This window comes from Lipotes vexillifer, unplaced genomic scaffold, assembly GCF_000442215.2.
Source record: "Lipotes vexillifer unplaced genomic scaffold, Lipotes_vexillifer_v1.1 scaffold1121, whole genome shotgun sequence".
NCBI lineage: Eukaryota > Metazoa > Chordata > Mammalia > Artiodactyla > Lipotidae > Lipotes > Lipotes vexillifer.
The window spans coordinates 112,550-119,796 of NW_006783032.1; the positions used below are offsets into that span (position 1 = coordinate 112,550).

Genomic DNA, 7,247 nt, shown 5'->3' on the forward strand with positions numbered 1-7,247 from the left:
GCGGTACGCGGGCCTCTCACTGCTGTGGCCTCTCCCGCTGCGGAGCAACAGGCTCCGGACACGCAGGCTCAGCAGCCATGGCTCACGGGCCCAGCCGCTCTGCAGCACATGGGATCTTCCCGGACCGGGGCACGAACCCGCGTCCCCTGCAACGGCAGGCGGACTCCCAACCGCTGCGCCACCAGGGAAGCCCTCTTCTAGGAGTTTTATGGTATCATGTCTTATATTTAAGTCTTTAAGCCATTTTAAGTTTATTTTTGTGTATGGTGAGAGGGTGTGTTCTAACTTCACTGATTTACATGTGGCTGTCCAACTTTCCCAACACCACATGCTGAAGAGATTGGTTTTTCCCCATTGTATATTCTTGCCTCCTCTGTTGAAGATTAATTGACTGTAGGTGTGTGGGTTTATTTCTGGGCTCTCTGTTCTGTCCCATTGATCCATATGTCTGGTTTTGTGCCAGTACCACACTGTTTTGATTACTGTAGCTTTGTAGTATTGTCTGAAGTCTGGGAGGGTTATGCCTCCTGCTTTGTTCTTTTCCTTCAGGATTGCTTTGGCAATTCTGGCTCTTTTATGGTTCCATATGAATTTTAGGATTATTCTAATTCTGTGAAAATGTCATGGGTAATTTGATAGGGATTGCATTAAATCTGTAGATTGCTTTGGGTAGTATGGCCATTTTAACAATATTAATTTTTCCAGTCTAGGAGCATGGGTTATCTTTCCATTTTTTTGAATCATCTACAGTTTCCTTTTTTAATGTTTCATAGTTCTCATCGTATAAGTCTTTCACCTCCTTGGTAAGGTTTATTCCTAAGTAGTTTATTTTGGGGCTGTGATTTTAAAAGGTATTGGTTTTTTACATTCTGTTTCTGATATTTCATTGTTGGTGTGAAGAAATGCAACTGATACCTGTATGTTACTTAAAAATTTTTTTTATACAGCAGGTTCTTATTAGTTATCTGTTTTATACATATTACTGTATATATGTCAGTGCCAATCTCCCAGTTCATCCCACCACCAGCCCCCACCCCTGCTTTCCCCGCTTGGTGTCCATACGTTTGTTTTCTACATCTGTGTCTCTATTTCTGCCTTGCAAACTGGTTCATCTGTACCATTTTTCTAGATTCCACGTATGCATGAATATACGGTATTTGTTTTTCTCTTTCTGACTTCATTTTGTATACAGTCTCTAGGTCCATCCATATCTCTACAAATGACCCAGTTTTGTTCCTTTTTATGGCTGAGTCATATTCCATTGTATATATGTACCACATCTTCTGTATACATTCGTCTGTTGATGGGCATTTAGGTTGCTTCCATGACCTGGCTATTGTAAATAGTACTGCAGTGAACATTGGGGTGCATGTGTCTTTTTGAATTACGGTTTTCTCTGGGAATATGCCCAATGTGGGATTGCTGGGTCATATGGTAGTTCTGTTTTTAGTTTTTTAAGGAGGCTCCAAACTGTTCTTGATAGTGGCTGTATCGATTTACATTCCCACCAACAGTGCAAGAGGGTTCCCTTTTCTCCACACCCTCTCCAGCATTTGCTGTTTGTAGATTTTCTGCTGATGCCCATTCTAACTAGTGTGAGGTGATACCTCACTGTAGTTTTGATTTGGATTTCTCTAATAATTAATGATGTTGAGCAGCTTTTCATGTGCCTCTTGGCCATCTGTATGTTTTCTTTGTAGAAATGTCTGTTTAGGTCTTCTGCCCATTTTTGTTGTTGTTGTTGTGTTTTTGGTTTTTTTTGTGGTACGCGGGCCTCTCACTGTTGTGGCCTCTCCTGTTGCGGAGCACAGGCTCCGGACGCGCAGGCTCAGCGGCCATGGCTCACGGGCCCAGCCGCTCCGCGGCATGTGGGATCTTCCTAGACTGGGGCACAAACCCATGTCCCCTGCATGGGCAGGCAGACTCTCAACCACTGCGCCACCAGGGAAGCCCTTTCTGCCCATTTTTGGATTGGGTTGTTTGTTTTTTTAATATTGAGCTGCATGAGCTGTTTATATATTGTGGAGATTAATCCTTTGTCCATTGGTTCGTTTACAAATATTTTCTCCCATTCTGAAGATTGTCTTTTCATCTTGTTTATGGTTTCCTTTGCTGTTCAAAAGTTTTGAAGTTTCACTAGGTCCCATTTGTTCATTTTTGTTTTTATTTCCATTACTCTAGGAGGTGGATCAAAAAAGATCTTGCTGTGATTTATGTCACAGTGTTCTTCTTATATTTTCCTCTAAGAATTTTATAGTGCCTGGTCTTACATTTAGGTCTGTAATCCATTTTGAGTTTCTTTTGTGTATGGTGTTAGGGAGTGTTCTAATTTCATTCTTTTACATGTAGCTGTCCAATTTTCCCAGCACCACTTATTGAAGAGACTGTCTTTTCTCCATTGTATATCCTTGCCTCCTTTGTCATAGATTATTTGACCATAGGTACATGGGTTTATCTCTGGGCTTTCTATCCTGTTCCATTGATCTTTGCTATTTTCTTTGCTTCTCTTTCATTTGTTTGTGCTCTGATCTTTATGAGTTCTTTCCTTCTACTGTGGATTTTGTTTGTGCTTCTTTCTCTAGTTCCTTTAGGTTGTAAGGTTAGATTGTTTATTTGAGATTTTTCTTGTTTCTTGAGGTAGGATTGTATTGCTATAAACTTAGTACTGCTTTTGCTGCATCCCATAGGTTTTGGATCATCGTGTTTTTGTTGTCATTTGTCTTTAGGTATTTTTTGATTTCCTCTTTGATTTCTTCAGTGATCTCTTGGTTATTTAGTATCTTATTGTTAGCCTCCATTTGTTTGTGTTTTTTACTTGTTTTCCCTGTAATTGATTTCTAATCTCATAGCATTGTGGTCAGAAAAGATACTTGATGTGATTTCAGTTTCCTTAAATTTACCAAGGGTTGATTTGTTACCCAAGATGTGATCTATCCTGGAGAATGTTACATGTGCACTTGAGAAGAAAGTGTAATCTGCTGCTTTGGGATGGAATGTCCTGTAAATATCAGTTAAATCTATCTGGTCTATTGTGTCATTTAAAGATTGTGTTTCTTTATTAATTTTCTGTCTGGATGATCTGTCCATTGGTGTAAGTCAGGTGTGAAAGTCCCCCACTATTATTGTGTTACTGTCGATTTCCTCTTTTAGAGCTATTAGCAGTTGCCTTATGTATTGAGGTGCTCCTATGTTGGGTGCATATATATTTATAATTGTTAAATCTTCTTCTTGGATTGACCCCTTGATCATTAGTAGTGTTCTTCCTTGTCTCGTAACATTTTTGATTTTTAAAGTCTATTTTATCTGATACGAGTACTGCTACACCAGCTTTCTTTTGATTTCCATTTGCATGGAATATCTTTTTCCATCCCCTCACCTTCAGTCTGTATGTGTCCCTAGGGAAGTGGGTCTCTTATAGACAGCATATATACGGGTCTTGTTTTTGTATCCGTTCAGCGAGCCTGTGTCTTTTGGTTGGAGCATTTAATCCATTCACCTTTAAGGTAATTATTGATATGTATGTTCCTATTACCATTTTCTTAATTGTTGTGGGTTTGTTTTTGTAGGCCTTTTTCTTCTCTTGTGTTTCCCACTTAGAGAAGTACCTTTAGCATTTGTTGTAGAGCTGGTTTCGTGGTGCTGAATTATTTTAGCTTTTGCTTGTCTGTAAAGCTCTTGGTTTCTCTGTCGAATCTGAATGAGATCCTTGCCAGGTAGAGTAACCTTGGTTGTAGGCTCTTCCCTTTCATCACTTTAAATATATCTTGGCACTCCCTTCTGGCTTGTAGAGTTTCTGCTGAGAAATCAGCTGTTAACGTTATGGGAGTTCCCTTGTATGTTATTTGTCATATTTCTCTTGTTGCTTTTAATCATTTTTCTTTGTCTTTAATTTTTGTCAGTTTGATTAGTATGTGTCTCAGTGTGTTTCTCCCTGGGACTCTGCACTTTCTGGACTTGGGTGGCTATTTCCTTTCCCATGTTAGGAAGTTTTCAACTATAATCTCTTCAGATATTTTCTTGGGTCCTTTCTCTCTCTCCTCCTTCTGGGACCCTTATAATGCAAATGTTGGTGCATTTAATGTTGTCCCAGAGGTATCTTAGCCTGTCTTCATTTCTTTTCATTCTTTTTTCTTTATTCTGTTCCATGGCAGTGATTTCCACCATTCTGTCTTCCAGGTCACTTATCCATTCTTCTGCCTCAGTTATTCTCCTATTGACTCCTTCTAGTGTATTATTCATTTCAGATATTGTATTGTTTATTTCTGTTTGTTTGTTTAATTCTTCTAGGTCTTTGTTAAACATTTCTTGCATCTTCTTGATCTTTGCCTCTGTTCTTTTTCCGAGGTCCTGAATCATCTTCACTATCATTATTCTGAATTCTTTTTCTGGGAGGTTGCCTGTCTCCACTTCATGTAGTTGTTTTTCTAGGGTTTTATTTTGTTCTTTCATCTGGTACATAGTCCACTGCCTTTTCATATTGTCTTTCTTTCTATGAATGTGGTTTTTGTTCCTCATGCTGCAGGATTGTAGTTCTTGCTTCTCTGTATGTTACCCTTGTATCCTGCTACCTTGCTGTATTTATCAGTTCTAGTAGTTTTTGTGTGGTGTCTTTAGGGTTATTTATATATAGTATCATATCATCTGCATATGATGACAATTTTACCTCTTCCAATTTGGATATATTTTATTTCTTTCTCTTGTCTGATTGCTGTGGCTAGGACTTCCAATACTGTGTTGAATAGAAGAGGCGAGAGTGGGCATCCTTGTCTTGTTCCAGATTTTAGTAAGGCTTTCATCTTTTCACGGTTGAGTATTGTATTGGCTGTAGGTGTGTCATAAATAACTTTTACTATCTTGAGATATGTTCCCTCTGTACCTACTTTGGTAAGAGTTTATCATGAATGGATGCTGAATTTTGTCAACTGCTGTTTCTGCATCTGTTTAGATGATCATGTGGTTTTTGCCTTTTCTTTTGTTTATGTGGTGTATCACATTAATTGAGTTGTGTATGTTGAACCATCCTTGTGAATTTAGAATGGATCCCACTTGGTCGTGGTGTATGATCTTTTTTATGTGTTGTAAGATTCATTTTGCTAATGTTTTGTTGAGGTTTTTTGCATCTATATTTATCAAAGATATTGGCCTGTAATTTTCTTTTTTGGTTGTGTCTTTGTCTGGTTTTGGTAACAGGGTGATGGTGGCTTCATAGAATGTTCTTGGGAGTGTTCCCTCCTCTTCAGTTTTTTGGAAGAGTTTGAGAAGGGTTGGTATAAATTCTTCCTTGTATGTTTGGTAGAATTCACCCGTGACTCTCTGTGGTCCTGGACTTTTGTTTGTAGGGAGTTTTTTAATTACAAATTCTCTTTCACTTCTAATGATTGGTCTTTTCAAATTATCTATTTCTTGATTCAGTTTTGGTGGGCTGTATGTTTCTAGAAACCTGTCCATTTCTTCTAGGTTGTCCAATTTGTTGGTATATAATTGTTCATAGTATTTTGTATTTCTGTGGTATCAGTTGAGATTTCTCCTTTTTCATTTCTTATTTTGTTTATTTGCGTTCTCTTTCTTTTCTTCTTGGTGTGCCTGGCCAGGGGTTTGTCTGTTTTCTTTACCCTTTCAAAGAACCAGCTCTTTGTTTTATTGATTATTTTTATTTTTTTAATCTCTATTTTATTTATTTCCTCTCAGATCTTTATTATTTCCTTCCTTCTGCTGACTTTAGGTTTTGTTGTCCTTTTTTTAATTCTTTTTAGTAGTAGGTTAGTTTGTTTATTTGAGATTTTTCTTGTATTTTGAGGAAGGCCTGTATCACTATGAACTTCACTCTAAGAACTGCTTTTACTGCATCCCAGAGATTTTGTATCATTGTGTTTGCACTGTCATTTGTCCCAAGGTATTTTTTAATTTCCTCCTTGAATTCATCGTTGACCCATTGGTTTTTTAGTAGCATGTTGTTTAGTCTCCATGTAATTGTTTTTTCCTCATTTCTTTTTTTGTGGTTAATTTCTACTTTCATGGCATTGTGGTCAGAAAAGATGCTAGAGATAATTTCTATGCTCTTAAATTTGTTGAGGCTTGTTTTGTGCCCTAGTATGTGGTCAATCCTAGAGAATGCTCCATGTGCACTTGGAAAGAATGTGTATTCTGATTTTTTTTGGATGTAACGTCCTGAAAATATCAATTAAGTCTAGCTGTTCTGTTATATTATGTAGGGTCTCTTGCCTTATTGATTGTCTGGAAGATCTGTGCATTGATGTCAGTGTGGTGTTAAAGTCTCCTACTACTGTTGTATTCCTATCAATTTCTACCTTTATCTCTGTTAATATTTGTTTTATGTATTTGGGTGCTACTGTATTAGGTGTATGTATGTTGATAAGTGTGAAGTCCTCTTGTATTGATCCTTTTATCATTATGTAGTGTCCTTCTTTGTCCTTATGATCTTTGTTTTAAAATCTATCTTGTTTGATATGAGCATTGCAACTCTTACTTTCTCATCATTTCCTTTTGTATGAAATATCTTTTTCTGTCCCCTCACTTTCAATCTGTGTTTGTCCTTTGCCCTAAAGTGGGTGTCTAGTAGGCAGCATATTTTAGGCTCTTGTTTTTTTTAGCCAATCTTCCACTCTGTGTCTCTTGATTGGAGCATTTTGTCCATTAACATTTAATTATAGATAGATATGTATTTATTGCCATTTTAAACCTTGTTTTCCCATTGCTTTTATATTTGTCTGTTTTCCCTTTTGTGTTTTTTTTTTTTCACGCACGCACACTGTATTTTATTTTTACAAGAGATAAATAAACTGACACCAAGCATTGTAAATGGATGACCCTTTTGTGGTTTTATGATTTTCTTTTGTATTATACTTGTGTTCTCTTTTTGGTTTTTGTGAATCTATTGTATGTTTTTGATTTGTGGTTACCCTGCTTTTCTAGCGTGTTAACCCTTCCTATTTCTGCTTGCCTTAGACTGGTAGTCTTATAGGCTCAAATATATTCTAGGAAAAAAAATATATACACATTTTCTTACTCCCACATCTTATGATTTTTGATGTTCCCGTTTACATCTTCATGTTCATCCTTTTGCTGTTCATTGTGGTTATCATCATGTTCACAGAAGTTTTTGATTTTTTTTTTTTTAATTTGTGTACTGGCTTGTTTAAGTGACTTACTTTGGGTTGTGATTTTCTCTTTCCTATAGAGTCCTGCTTCTTTTCTCTGATTTTTTTTTTTTTTTTTTTTTTTTTTTT

At 37.0% G+C, this 7,247-nt stretch overlaps 1 protein-coding gene across 1 annotated transcript in view; it reads left to right on the plus strand.

Annotated features, from left to right (window-relative positions):
* Positions 1–7,247, plus strand: part of DNAJC10 (DnaJ heat shock protein family (Hsp40) member C10) — a 54,482-nt gene that overhangs the window by 17,284 nt on the left and 29,951 nt on the right. The window lies entirely within an intron of this gene.